This window comes from Nelumbo nucifera, chromosome 2 (genome assembly GCF_055504915.1).
Source record: "Nelumbo nucifera cultivar China Antique chromosome 2, China Antique-T2T, whole genome shotgun sequence".
In the NCBI taxonomy this organism is placed as follows: Eukaryota; Viridiplantae; Streptophyta; class Magnoliopsida; order Proteales; family Nelumbonaceae; genus Nelumbo; species Nelumbo nucifera.
Window position 1 is genome coordinate 99,964,136 of NC_142650.1, and position 15,848 is coordinate 99,979,983.

The 15,848-nt window shown below is 41.4% G+C and overlaps 1 pseudogene across 1 annotated transcript; it reads left to right on the plus strand.

Moving 5' to 3' along the window:
* The first annotated feature begins 455 nt into the window (after nt 1–455).
* Nucleotides 456–6,492, plus strand: LOC104606307 (disease resistance protein RGA2 pseudogene; annotated as a pseudogene). Its single transcript, XR_016082741.1, has 2 exons — nt 456–4,826; nt 5,960–6,492. The product of XR_016082741.1 is annotated as a disease resistance protein RGA2 pseudogene, transcript variant X2 (transcript).
* Nucleotides 6,493–15,848: the final 9,356 nt, after the last annotated feature.

A 15,848-nucleotide genomic window follows, 5' to 3' on the forward strand; every position in this document is an offset into this window, starting at 1 on the left:
ACAGAAAAATGTTAGGCCTGAGCCCGAGCCTGAAGCCCGACCTAATAAAAGAAATTTAAATTTTTCCCTATTCAAATGGACATTTTCTATTTAAATTTAGATGTTTTTTTCCCCTAATTAAATGAACACTGAGACTACAAGTGAATCAACAACATTCTCAAATCAAAAAATATATTCAAATGGACATCACATAGGGTTTTTACTTAGGTTTAACTATAGGTCAGGTCGGGTTTACTTAGGTTTAACTATAGGTCGGGCCGGGCCAAGCTCGGGCCGGGCTATTTTGACAAAGCCCGAGCCCGGCTGGAATTTTATGCGGGCTGGGCTTTTTGGCCCGAGGTTAAGCCTGCAGGCCAAAAAGCCTGTTCAAGCCCGTCTGGGGTCGGGCGGGCCAGCCCGGCCCATGAACAGGTCTAGCTATCAAGCATCCCTGTTATTTTAATTTTAACTTTATTTTTTCGATAGGTCCTGGCATTGGTGTTTCTTTACACATCTCACCTACCCGGATACTTCCTGGTTGGAATCTCGTGCAAGAGAGGTCACCGGGCTCTATTTTATTGACACCAAATTGATGGATGGTTACGTATTATTAAATATTAATGCTGAAACAATCAATATATTTTATTAGCAACTTGTAGTTTACGTGTTTTGTTGGAGTTGACTCTCGCACGGCTTGTTGCTTGATTTTGTACCTTTTTTCCTCTGATGAATCTCCATCTCCATCTCTCCTTAAACTGCCATTAACTTTCATTTGTGGGATTCCTTACTGTATTGCCAACACCATTTTCATTTCTTGGAAGTTCCAGTTCTAAGAGAATGGCAGAAACAATATTCCTTTCTGCTGCTATGAGGGTGATTTTAATCAAATTGGGTTCAGTCTTCAAGGAGTTCGCAATAATAAAGGGTGTCAACAAGGAACTGGAGAAGCTTGGGAGCACGTTATCAACGATCGAAGCTGTACTTCAAGATGCAGAGGAGAAACAAATTAACAGCCCAGAAGTAAAGAATTGGCTCGGAAAGCTTAGAGATGCGGCTTATGATGCGGATGATGTATTGGACGAGTTCTTCGTAAAAGCTCTGCGATGGAATAGGGAGAAAGGCATGATTAATAAGGTAACGCAACTTTCTTCACCTTCAAAGTTAAAGTTCCGCTTTAAGATTGGTCATAAAATTAAGAAAGTTGCGAAGAAGTTAGATGAGATTGCTGCTGAAAGGTTAAAATTTCATTTGAAGATGTCTGAACTGGAGGGAAGAGTTGAAAATAAGGAGACACCGACTGATTCCTTTGTAATTGAATCAAAAGTTTATGGAAGAGATGAAGATAAAGAGAATATTGTAAAAATGTTAATCAACAGAAGTGATGAAGATGAAATTTCAGTCATCCCCATCGTTGGCATGGGGGGAGTTGGCAAGACAACAATTGCTCAGCTGGCATATAATGATGGTAGAGTAACAAACTATTTTCAACTACGAATGTGGGTTTGTGTTTCTGATGATTTTGATGTGAGAAGGATTGTTAAATCAATAATAGAATCTGCTACAGATGGTAATAAATGTGAGATCACAGACATGGATCCTTTGCAGCTTCGCCTGCAAGAGGTGTTGCGAGGGAAGGTATTTTTACTCATCCTAGATAATGTATGGAATGAGGAGAATCGCGTGGAATGGGATAGATTAATAAATTATTGAGGTGTGGAGCAAAAGAAAGCAAAATTGTAGTAACTACTCGTAGTTACAAAGTGGGAGATATAGCCCGCACAGTGAATCAATCGTACTCTTTGAGAATTCTATCAGATGATGACTGTTGGCTTTTGTTTAGAGATGGAGCTTTTAGGGTGGGAGAAGCAGAGAACTTTCCAAAACTAGTCTCTATAGGAAAGGAGATCGTGAAGAAGTGTGGAGGCTTACCATTAGCAGCAAAAGCTCTGGGAAGTGTATTGCGGGATAAAAGAGAAGAAAATGAATGGCTGTCTATTAAAGACCATAGGGATAATTTAGTTGAAGTGGATGGAAGTGGAATCTTACCTGCTTTGAAGTTGAGCTACGATCACCTTCCATTTTCCATGAAGCAATGTTTTGCATATTGTGCATTGTTTCCTAAAGGCTATGAAATTCCAAAGAAGACTCTAATTCGGCTGTGGATTGCGCAAGGCTTTATTCATGAGTCATCATCAGGTGAGAGAGATACAGTGCTAGAAGAAATTGGGAATAAATATTTCAGTGACCTGCAAAGGAGGTGTTTGTTCCAAGATGTTGTGAAAGATGAGTATGGAAATGTTAAAGCTTGTAAGATGCACGACTTGGTACACGATCTTGCTCGAGTTGTTGGAGGGATGGAATGCATGAATATTGATTTTGTAGATGAGAATTGGATCAGACGTATCCCTGAAAGGAATATTCGTCATGCATCAATAGTTTGTGATGATAATACAGATACTGATAGGGTGCAAGAGGTTTTCACCCCGCTCCACAACCGAAGTCCCAGACTCTAAGAACCTTCCTTATATTGTACCCATTTTGGTTTTCCATAGATGTTCCACACAATCTGTCCCTAAGATTGAAGGGATTACGTGTGCTTGGTTTGCATGCTACAAGTATTAAAAAGCTGCCGATTTCCATTAGTAAGCTTAAACATCTAAGGTATTTAGACCTCTCTGGCACTTCTATTAGGAAACTTCCTACATCCTTCACTTCTCTCTTAAATCTGCAAACCTTGAAACTCTTGTCTACTTGGAATCTTGTAGAGCTGCCTCGAGACTTGAGAAAAATGATTAACCTCAAGCATCTTGAATTGGACGAAAGTTGAATTATGTTGAGGGAGATGCCAATAAGGATGGGGCAACTAACAGGTCTACAGACATTAACAAGGTTTATTATTGGCATGGAGAAAGGAAGGACCATAACAGAGTTAAAGGACCTAAACAATCTGCAAGGTGCTATTAGGATTGAAAACCTAGAGAATGTAAGTAATGCTGATGAAGCAAAGACAGCCAACTTGAAGAACAAGCCAAACCTATGCAGGTTAGAGTTATGTTGGAAAGATGACTTGAAGAACAAGCGAAAGCTATGCCGGTTAGAGTTATGTTGGAAAGGTGACAATTTGGGAGAAGAGGAGGTGGCGGTGGCGGTGGCGGTGGCGGAGGGTGTGCTAGAATGTCTACAACCACACCCAAATTTGAAAGAATTAAGCGTGGAAAATTACCCGGGAATAGAGATTCCAAGTTGGGTGAGGAACAAGTCAAAGATGCTGGAATTAGTGCCCAACCTTGTTAAAATAGAACTATATCAATGCGAAAAATGGGAACATCTCCCGCCTTTGGGGGAATTCCCTAAACTAAAAGATCTCAGGATAAGTGGGATAGATGCCACTACACACATGGGTAATGGCTTGTTGTATGACAATGATGATGATGATAGCATGGCAAGAGTGGCATTTCCGTCATTAACTTATCTTAGAATAGAAGATATGGCCACTTTGGAAGAATGGTTGTTGTTCGGCCACCTGCATGGCCGGGGAATAAGAAGACGACAAGTATTAAGTTGCCTCGAGGAATTGCACATTTCTGATTGCCCTACGTTGCGATGCCTGCCACCTCTCGGGGAGTTGCCTCATCTTAAGGAACTTTGGATAGAAGGATTGGACGCAGTAGTTACACACATGGGCAATGAGTTGTTGTGCTTGAATGGCAGTGACCACCACCATCATGATGATGGTATTAATAATGCCTCTACCTCTACTGTAACACTAGTATCATTTCCATCGTTGATTTTTCTACACTTGAAAAATATGCCCAATTTGGAAGAATGGTCATTGTTGGGGTTTAGTACAGGCGATGATGATGATGACCAACAACCACCACCACTAGAAGTATTATTACTGCCACAACTTCAAACTTTGGAAATTAGTAACTGCCCCAAATTGAAAAGTTTGCCAGAGTGGATCGATAGCTTGGTATCACTTCGACAGCTCAGGCTTTTCAATATTCCAAATCTCAGGATTCTGCCGCATCTTCAATCAATTAAGTCATTATGGATCAAAAACTGCCCTCAACTGGAGAGTAAATACAGGAAGGAGCAAGGTTCAGATTGGCATAAAATCGCCCATATTCCAGATGTTACAATTGAGAGGTCATCATCCACTTCGGAGAATGATGATTCTTGGGATTTAGTATATGAGATGATGAAAATGATGGCCAATGTCAACAACTAGAAGTATTACCATTTCTATGCCTTGAAACTTTGGCAATTCTTTAATTGCCCCAATTTAACAAATTTTCCAGGCGGGCTGCCTCATCTCCTTACTCTGAAATCATTGTACGTTAAGAAATGTCGAGAGCTTCGGTCTTTATCAACGCAACTGAAAAACCTCACTTGCCTTGAGGATCTTTCTATTGATGAGTGTCCCATAACGTTTGCACCCGAAGAGATAATCCAAGGCTTAACATCTCTCCGCTATTTGAAAATTCCAAGGTATTTTACATCGTTTGCTGGGGCACTAGCATATCTCACACCTCACTAAACTACAGCATTTGCAGATTGAGATGTGCCCTAAGTTGGAGTGTTTGCCAGAGTGGATCGATTGCTTGGTATCACTTCGACAGCTCTGGCTTTTCAATATTCCAAATCTGAGGATTCTGCCAGCAACAATACGACATCTTCAATCAATTGAATAATTATGGATCAAAAGCTGCCCTCAACTGGAGAGTAAATGCAGGAAGGAGCATGGTTCAGATTGGCATAAAATCGCTCATATTCCAGATTTTGCATTGAGAGGTCATCATCCACCCCATTCCTCCCCAGATGATGGAATTGAAGGAAAGAAAAAGGTACTTCCACTCTGCTCTCATCAATACATGGCAAGCTCCTTTTTTTCCCAAAATCTATTAATTCCTAATTATTCTAGTACTAAGTCTCTTGTTGTGCTCATTGAAATGGAGTAAGGTCGTCATTACTTAATACGAGTAGTCTGGTTCTGCCCACGTTTGATGTTTTAATTGATCAGAATTGCTTCTGTTTTTATATAATTCTTTAGGCTCCGTGTTGTTGCTTTTTTTGGCAGCATTGATTTCATTTGCACCCGTGTTGAAAATGAATTAGAGTACAAGAAAGCTGAGTGTAAATTCCGGTTTGCTTTTCCTTCAGGTTTGACTTTGTTCTATTTGTTTGCTAATAATTAAAACAGGAAATGAAACGATGTGGGCCCCATTCTATATCAAAGAAAATGGAGGTGAGATGAAGGTTATTTGCTTGGGAGCATTAAGGTGGGGTGCAAATTGATGTGGTCTCCACTTTATATGACATAGAAATAAGGTAGAACTGTAAAGGTAAAGCAATGCAAATTTTGCTTTAGATGCAAAACTTGTATTGCCAATGAACACAAATGAGACAAAAGCTCAGTTTGGAAGAAGTATAAATACAAATATATATGTAGAGTACAAGTACATACAAAATAATATAAAACATAAGGTTTTGCATTCTACAAATTTGTACTTGTACAAATAACAGTTGCAGAAAAAGGTTCAATTTTGCAAAAGTGAAAATACAAATAGTGATGCTCAGTTTGGAAAAAGTACAAATACAGATATGTATAATGTAAATGCATATAAATAATACAAAATAAAAGGTTTTGCAGTCTATATATTTGTATTTATATTCCTGTCAAACTGAGCCTTTGTTGAGTTCAAATTAACTCAGTCTGTCAATGGTCATTCAATTCCCGGACACGCCATTCTCTTTTAAACAGAGTAGTCTTAAAATTGTTTAGCTACTAGTGTTGTTGATCTCAATGTTATAAGATCTTCTATCTCGAAATGGTATTGACAATAGAGTTGTAACTTGTAACCTCCTTTCCCCAATAGAGTTTATTGTGTCGATAGACGTGATTGATCAATTTAACATGAAAATACAGATTTTAGCCCAAATGATTCATCGAATTATTGAATATTGATTTTCAATGCAGTTCTATAGATGTTCTTTGCTAATAAAGCAAACCATCTCATGGGCACTACAAGTCTACAAGTCAAAGGCATCTCTAGCAGCATATCCTTCTAGGACTCGGACAATTTGCATTGCAAGTCAGAAGAAAATCCATATGCAAACAACAATGGCATGGCATTTCGGATTAGAAAATTTTGGAAGAAATAATCTTTCTTTTCTCTCTTCCCCTGCAGCTAAGACTAGGTTTGAGGTTTATTGGTTCAACAGCCAGAACGTGTCTCGATCTCTCCTTGGAATTCTTTCAAGTAATTAATTTGCAGCTTCTATACCTTTCGGTGGATCTCTTCGACGTAAATAGTTCTCTAACTTTTCTTTTGTGCCTTTTGAAGACCATGAAGGATTTCTTATTGTTGTAGAAAGTTGGGCACTTGGGCTGACTAGTATTTTGTTAAATGTTATTAGGTTTCAGATCTCCTTTGGTACCGGTAGCAGCATTGGTGGACTTTGTACTTTACAACTATGCCAATTATTGTATTTTAATATTTTGTCAATATACATGGCTTTAAACTTCGTTTACATTATTGTTTTGGTATGTATTATGTGAAAGAATGGTAGGATCCATCTAATGGACACCATAAACGTTGCGGAATGGGTGGGCGAATTTCAAAAATTTTCCTACCTTCTCCCAACTGGGAATCACATTCCCTAAATTTAGAATACAGTATTCTAGGATCCTACTTGAACCATAATCGAACCATATCTGAACCAAAAGCAAAAGGGAGGAATATACCTGATCCGGAGAAGCAGTATCTCCCAAAGTTGGTGCTCACGCCCAAAGAAGAAACCAAGATCCGCTCCTGCTGAAGATGATACAGTTGTGGGTGGAACGGAACCAACAGAGTGCGTCCTACACACTGGATCCTTCACAAGAATCCTCTGGAAACTCTGAACACCGAATCCTCTTCAGTCTTTTCTACAAGACTGATGTCAAGAACTGGTTTCTTGACTTCTTTCCTCTACAAAGATTGAATCTTGTGAGAAGCAATGGCGGCGGCGACTGGAGGATAACTCCAAGGATGAAGACAGAATAATTGGTTCTCTTCTCTCTGGAGTATGAATGAGATCTAATTTCTATTCACAGGAAGCTTTCTTGCACTTCTAAACCCTTGGTTCGAAATCTGATATGATTTCTCTCTTAGGGTTTTTCCTCTTTTCTTCTTGATTAAGAAACCTCCTAATTAGGAGTTATCCCAATCCAAATCAGTATTTGGATAGGGGATTATCTTAATCCTATTGGTAGATTAAGTTAGCTTACTCCTGATTTTATCAGAAGGTTACCAGATTCAAATCTGATTTGAATTTGGTCTCCCAGAGTGGATAAGGTTAAAGGCCCAATCCTTTTACTAACATTAATCTCAGATTCGTCCCATAGATGGGTGATTATATCAGCCCAACTCGAAATGGGCTTTTGGCCCATTAAGTGTTCAATGTTTAACTAAATTCCAATCTACTGCCCAGTTGGGCTTCTTTGTATGGCGTGGGACCCAAGCATTGATCTACACACCAGCCACATGGGTTCAGCCCAGCCTTTATTACAAGGCCCAGCCGAATTCACTGAAAAACTCAATGAACCCCTGAGCCCATCACATGGACCCTATGGGCCCAACACTTACATTAAGTGGTCCCTGGGCCAAGCCATCTTATAAAAACCCAGGGACTGTGGGCAGGTGCAAGATTAGCCCATCAGGTACTATCCTAAATGGTCTTACACTTAACCTCTCAGCCCTTAATGATCAAGCACTACCCGACAAGAGAGGACCTCTCCCTCGGTTGCAAGGAACAGTGCCGCACTCTCTACTCACATGGATCCCAGGAATTAAAACCATTTGCAAACATTTCGAAACCGTACATATACATATATATATATATATATATATATATATTAATTTTGCAAAAACAAAATTCCAACGATTGAAATCAATTGCCGGCAGTTTGGTTTCCATCAGAGAGAGTGCCTTTCCCGATCATTAACCTTGTCCGACAAAGGGGCTGATCATGTCACTATGATCACCCACTCAGATGAATTCTCAGACTGTCCCAACATACCCAAGTTTTGATCCCCACTAAGGATCTCACTGATTGACATATCAAAGACAACCCGATCCAACACCTAGTGAAGTGTTATAATTGAGTCTAGGGGTCAGGTGTAACTTTCCAGTTTTGCCCATCTATCTCTAAGGTCCAGGGCAATACTGGAGATCTGGTCCGGTTCAAGGATTCGAGTAAATCCCATGCTGCATGTGCCTCGGGTCTTACCCTGGTGGCCAAGACAAGCCATCCCAACACTTGGTGGCACACCAGTATCAGCCTTGGCAGGATAAATCTCCCCAGACTTATCCAATGGCTGTGAACATTTAAAACTAACACGAGTCTCTATAAGTGTCCAGTTTTAGGGCACTTTAATTTATTTCCACTAAATAACAAAAGTACATCAAATCGGATTGAAGCTAAGGTTATACAAAACAGTCTAACAGCTCCCACTTGCACTTAGGTCCAATTTGGTACAAGCCAGAGTCCCATACTTTCCACGTGTTTCTCAAACACCTTCTGTGTTAGTGGCTTAGTCAATGGGTCTGCCACATTATCCGCTGATGCTACCTTCTGAATTAGGACGTCCCCTCTACCAACGATCTCCTGCAGTACATGGTACTTCCTCTCGATGTGCTTTGACTTCGAGTGAGCCCGAGGCTCTTTAGCCTGGGTGATCGCTCCATTGTTGTCACACAACAACGGGATGGGTGATGTGCTGGACGGAATCATTCCCAATTCGTGTATGAATTTCTTCATCCACACGGCTTCCTTGGCAGCTTCACTTGCGGCAATGTACTCGACCTCGGTTGTGGAGTGTCCAGTGGACTCCTGTTTGCTGCTTTTCCAGCAAACAGCACACGATCCTATCGTGAAAACATACCCAGATGTAGACATTCTATCATCTGGATCCGACTGGAAATCGGCATCAGTATACCTTAGAACTTGTAGTGAACTACCGTCGAATACCAGACAAAACTCTTGTCCTTCGAAAGTATTTAAGTATGTTCTTCACAGCAGTCCAATGCTCCTGCCCTGGGTTGGCCTGGAATCTGCTTACCACACTCACCGCCTGAGCTATGTCCGGGCGAGTGCACAGCATGGCATACATGATGCTCCCTACGGCTGAGCCATAGGGAACGTCTCTCATGCCCTCAATCTCCTCAGAAGTCTTGGGAGATATCTTCTTGGAGAGAGAGAGACTCCGTGCCTGAAATGAACGTTTCCTTTCCTAGAGTTCTCCATGTTGTACCTTTTGACAATTTTGTCAATGTAAGCAGCCTGGGATAATCCAATTATCTGCTTCGATCTATCTCTATAGAGTCGAAGACCCAGTATGTATGAAGCTTCTCCAAGATCTTTCATGGAGAACTGCTGTGATAGCCATACCTTGACCGAAGTCAACATTCCTACATCATTCCCAATGAGTAGGATATCATCCAAGTACAACACCAAAAAGGTGATCTTATCCCCACTGGATTTCCTGTAAACACAGGGCTCATCCGGATTCTGCTCAAAGTCAAACATTTTGACTGTAGAATCAAAGTGGATGTTCCAACTCCTAGAAGCCTGCTTAAGTCCATATATGGATCTATTAAGTTTACATACCATGTGTTCATGACCAACAGCAATGAAGCCTTGTGGCTGCTGCATGAAGATATCTTCATTAAGATCTCCATTCAGGAACGCGGTTTTGACATCCATTTGCCAAATCTCGTAATCTTGGTATGCTGCTACAGCTAGCAGGATCCTAATGGATTTGAGCATGGCCACGGGCGAAAAGGTTTCCTCATAATCGATGCCTTCTTTCTGAGTATACCCTTTCGCCACCAAACGAGCTTTGTAGGTCTCAATCCTGCCATCGGGGCCCTTCTTCCTCTTGTAGATCCATTTGCAACCAATTGCTTTTACCCCGAAGGGCGGATCTACTAGAGTCCAGACTCCATTGGTCTCCATCGAGTCCATCTCAGCTCTCATGGCCTCCACCCACTTCTGAGAATCTATGTCTAACATAGCTTCCGCATAAGTTACGGGATCTTCCTCACTAGTCAAGGCTTCCACCAGGTAACTATCCCGGTCATAACCATATCGGACTGGTGGTCTGGATACCCGGGTGGACCTTCTAGGTTGGTCACTACCTGGAACTTGTGGGACATCTCCCACTGCTCCTGAGCTCTCCTCATCAAGAACTATTTCCTGATGATGGATGTCCAGGATGTATTCGGATTCTAAGAATTGGGCGTTTCGACTGCAGAACACTTTCTGCTCACTTGGGTCATAGAATAGATAACCCACCGAATCTTTTGGGTAGCTTATAAATAGGCAACGGTTGGTTTGGACTCCAACTTGTCCACACTTGTTCTTTTAACGTGTGCAGGACAACCCCAAATCTTCAAGTGTCTTACACTTGGCTTTCTTCCGGTCCATAGTTCATATGGAGTTTTCGGAACTGATTTGGTTGGAACCCGGTTCAGCACGTAGATAGCAGTCTCTAATGCGTATCCCCAAAAGGATGTGGGTAATTCTAAGCATACGAGAAGTGATCGGACCATGTCCAGCAAGGTCCTATTCCTCCTCTCTGAAACACCATTGAGTTGAGGTGTAGCAGGAGGAGCTAATTGTGACACTATCCCGTTGACCTTTAAGTAGTCCCTGAATTCGTCAGAGAGATACTCGCCAGCTCGATCTGATCGAAGGGCCTTAATTTCTCTCCCTAACTGTTTCTCGACTTCTTGTCTGAACTCTTTGAACTTTTCAAAGGATTCAACCTTATGTCTCATTAGGTACACGTAACCATATCATGAAAAATCATCTGTAAAGGTGATGAAATACACATGTTGATTCTATGTCCTAACACTCAGGGGACCACATACATCAGTATGTATTAGGTCAAGTGTGCCTCCAGATCTTTCAGGCTTACCGTCAAATGGCCGCTTAGTCATCTTACCTTGAAGGCAAGGCTCACAAGTGGGAAGATTTTCTACAGTTGGAAAATCCAAAGGACCGTCCTTTACCAGCCTTGTGATTCGGTCAATACCGATATGGCCAAGTCGGTAATGCCAGAGGCACGTGAGATTTACTGTATCATGATTCCTTTTTTTGGGATTTTCGACCGACGTAGTTTCAGTTAAGTTAGTTTCCAGAGAAGGATGTAGAACATAGAGACCGTTCTCCAGTTCCCCGCATGCGATGATTTGGTATTCCGTTTAACAGTAATCATATTACTAAAATAAACAGTATATCCATCAACACATAGTTTAGAAACAGAAATTAAATTTCTTGTCAAGTTCAGTACATAAAGACAATCTTTAAGTACAAGAACTCCTTCTCTAAAAACTAATTCTACGGTTCCTATTGCCGCAGCTGCAACACTTGCAATCATTCCCAAAAATAGTGTCACTTCGCCTTCACTCAATTTTCTGCTAACTTTGAACCCCTGCAGTGAGTTACACGCATGAGTTGAAGCCCCAGAGTCAACACACCAGGACACAGAAGTAACTAACATATTAGTTTCTATGACACAAGTTTCGATGATACCTTTCTTAGATTCCAGGTAGGCAAGACAGTTCCTCTTCCAGTGGTTGGTCTGCTTGTAGAAGTGACAGACATCAGATGCCTTGTTCTTCTTCTGCTTCTTGGGTTTGGCAGCTTTCTTCTGGGGCTTCTTTGCCTTTCTCTTTTTCTTGCTCGACTTGTTAGCTTCAGCAAGCATAACCACAGGTTCATCCTTCTTGAGTAGATCCTCGGCCCTCTGCAACATATTGTTGAATTCCTGGACGCTGACATTCAGCTTATTCATATTGTAGTTCATTGTGAACGCATTGAAGGAAGAGAGCAAAGAATTCAGGATGGCATCCACTTGCATGCCAAGATCTAGCCCGGATCCAAGAGCTTCGAGTTCGTTAATGTATCCCATCATCCGAAGACAATGGTCATGAACTTTCTGCCCTTTGGACATCTACGCGGTCATGAACAATTTCAGGACCTTCTATCGAGTAGAACGGTTCTACTCTTCATACATTGTCTTTAGACTGTTCAATATGTCCTTGGCTAGTTCTATCTGATTGAACTGCCTCTGTATTGAGTTGTCTAATGAGGCAATGACAAAGCAGCGGGCTAGGGAGTTCTTATCCTCCCAATCTTGGTAGTCCCTCCTATGGGCCTCAGAAGCCCTATCACCCGGACGCTTCGGGGCAGGATTTTTCACCACCTTGTCTAACTTTTTGGAAGTCAGGACCAGCATAAGATTTCTGTACCAGTCGACATAGTTTGGGCCCTTAAGCTTGTTATCGTCTAGAAGCTTTGCGAATTGACCGTTTGCCATTTTCTGATAAAACAACAAAGACGTTAGTCCACAACCTTAGTTTGATTCATGTTACCTACATAGATATAGCTTTTAATCTATGTTCCATTCCCATTTGTTCATCTCTGGGGTGCGTGAAGCCAACTGTTTCAGCTACAAAACCCCACCACCTTTCTGTGACGAATCATATCCACTCATCAAATGAGTTTCCCTTTGGCCTCTGTCAGACAAGGTTTAGAGCCGTTTTCAGGTAAACCTTTCTATCCAGTGAGTGATCACCCATCATATTCAGGTTACGCCAAGGTACCGTGAGAGAGTTCCCATTTTCTAGTGAAGCCCTCCCACATCGGTCTATGACGCCCCTATCATCTTATGAAACACTCTGACAGATCCAACAGCAAATGGATAGCCGAATTTTATGGTGCGTTTCCTCATTACTGAAGGACCCATCATTGTGCTAATGACGGAAGGCCTTTAGAGAGTCCATCATATGGATCTCCCTATCACATGCACTTATATTTGTTGGAGGGAACGAAATTACGCCCTAGTTCTAATTTAGGTCAAACCAGAGTGGCTCCCACTGACTTTCATAAAGTTAGATTTCTGGTGGGCCTTAATCGGCTAGGGGTTCCGTACGCATCCCTTTTCAGGGTTGTGGGGCCCACCAAGCAAGGAGGGGTCATCCAATGACCTTAAGGGACACCATGGCAATGATGTGCATTCAGCCATGGTGTGTGCAAGAGCCACTAACGAGTCATCATGGGCCAAGTGCTTATGGCCCATGGTCGCAGCACATCAAACATCCAAACATCACATGTAAAGGAGGAATTGATCCAATCAATTAACTGCTGTAATGCCCATCGAATAGCCCATTTAGAATCCATATCATTAACAATTAATGTCTACTAGGTGTATGGGCTGAATCGCAGTTAGCAGTTCGGCCCATACAACTTTTCTCACAATAGTGGGCTTTTGCAGTTTTAACCATTTAAAACTGGGCTTTACAGGTGGGCCGAATTAATCCCTATAATTGAACATCAGATTTGGAGCAGCAGGTGTGAGAAATATGGACTAAAAAACAGCCCCCTTCGAACCCTATATTCGGTCCAAACAGTTTTGGTTCAATCTAGTCTGAAATGGTCCGAAACTGATTTTCAATTCAAGAATTAATTCATGAAAGATCTGAAATTAATAATCTTGATTTTAAACAAACACAAATCAACTATGGACTGTTCGCACCACCTACAAAATAGAGGTTAATCACTAATGTTGCAGTTTCATAAACTGCAAATCGCAGGAAGCGATTTCTCCATCTGCAAATCTCCAGCGCCGCCATCTTCTTCCTTCTTCTTTAATCAATAAAATAAAGAACATAAATCCTATTTCTATTAATTAATTGCATTCTTGATCAAATCCTATACATTCAGTCTAGAAAATAAAATAAAAAAATTATTTACAGACCGAATTGAATGAAAAAGGGTGCGCAGACCATCTGCGCCAAATCTGCACTGCGATCTCCAGGTTCGAACAGTCCATTAAATCAAAATAAATAAAGAACAATTCTAAATAAATTTTGGATTTAACAAAAATTAATTTCAGATCAATCGCCCTTAACAAAAAACCATTTCTTGAAAAAAAAACAATCTACGCAAATCTTGGCAGAACATCTTCTGTTCATCTGCGCAAGGTCAGATCTGATTTTCTTTTGGTTCAAGATTTGAACCTGTGGCTCTAATACCACTGAAAGAATGGTAGGATCAATCTAATGGACGCCATAAACGTTGCGGAATGGGTGGGCAAATTTCAAAAATTTTCCTACCTTCTCCCAACTGGGAATCACATTCCCTAAATTTAGAATACAATATTCTAGGATCCTATTTGAACCATAATCAAACCAGATCTGAACCAAAAGCAAAAGGGAGGAATATACCTGATCCGGAGAAGCAGTATCTCCCAAAGTTGGTGTTCACGCCCAAAGAAGAAACCAAGATCCTCTCCTGCTGAAGATGACACAGCTGTGGGTGGAACGGAACCAGCAGAGTGCGTCCTACACACTAGATCCTTCGCAAGAATCCTCTGGAAACTCTGAACATCGAATCCTCTTCAGTCTTTTCTGCAAGACTGATGTCAAGAACTGGTTTCTTGACTTCTTTTCTCTACAAAGATCGAATCTTGTGAGAAGCAATGGCGGCGGCGGCTGGAGGAGAACTCCAAGGATGAAGACAGAATAATTGGTTCTCTTCTCTCTGGAGTATGAATGAGATCTAATCTCTATTCACAGGAAGCTTTCTTGCACTTCTCTTATAGTCATTGTATGACATTACTTTGATCGGACCCCAGACATTAGAATGAAGTAAAGAAAAAGGACTCAAGACACGACTATCAACTTTTGGACTAAAAGAGACTCTATGATATTTCCCAAGCTGACATGACTCACAACCCAAAAATGAAAGATGACTCAAGGAAGGAACCAACAATTTTAGAGCCTTGAGAGAAGGATCACCAAGTCTCTAGTGCCATTGAAGAGGAGTAAGAGATGACTAAAAAACTACTAGAAGGCCACCACCATCAAAGTAATACAATCCACTTACGTCATGCCTTCCACCAATCTTTACCCCCGTCTTAAGATCCTAAAACACACAAGAAGAGGGATAAAATGTTATGGAACAATTAAGTGACTTGTTTAATATACTAACAGACATAAGGTTAAAGGGGAACTTAGGGACATATAAAACAGATGATAAAGACAATGATGAAAGATCAACATCACCAACACCACATATGGGAGATGTAGAACCATTAGCAAGAGTAACTGTTTGAGATGTGGAGGACCGAGAAAGAGAAGAAAATACATTAGGAGTCACAGACATATGGTCTGAGGCTCAAGAGTCAATGATCTAGTCGAAGGCTTGGAAGCCAAGCAAGCCATACCTAAATGGGCAAGGGTAGTTGTGTTCTGCTAAGAAGATGTCTGAAGGAACTGCTCATATACTGCACGAGATACACTCACCACCTCTTTCCTATAAACACTAGTAGATGTGGAGGGGATTGAGTCAGTTTGCTAACTTTCAGTAGCTGTACCACTACCCTTAGTCGCAACACGGTTAGCCGAAGTGTTGGATGGACCATGTAAATCATAGCATAAATTAGTTGTGTGCCCCTCTAATCCATAGTATGTACACTTCCTAGGGACATTACTTCTTCCTTTACCACAACCTCCCCCTGAGTCTCAACCTCCACTCCGGCCACTAGCACAGTTAAACATGGGACCACCACAGTTACCTGGAAGTCCACGACCACCACCACCTCTATTTCCATGACCTCCCCCTCTAGTCACCACAAAACCAGATTTGTCTGAGAGAGAAGAATGCTAAATAGACTCAATAGATGTCCTCCTAAGACGGGCAAAAACTTATTCAAGTGAGGGAAGAGCAGACCCCCTAGTATCTATGCTCGGATAGGCTCATATTCAGCCTTCAAACCCACTAGAAACCTTGTCACATCAAGTTGCTCACATTGT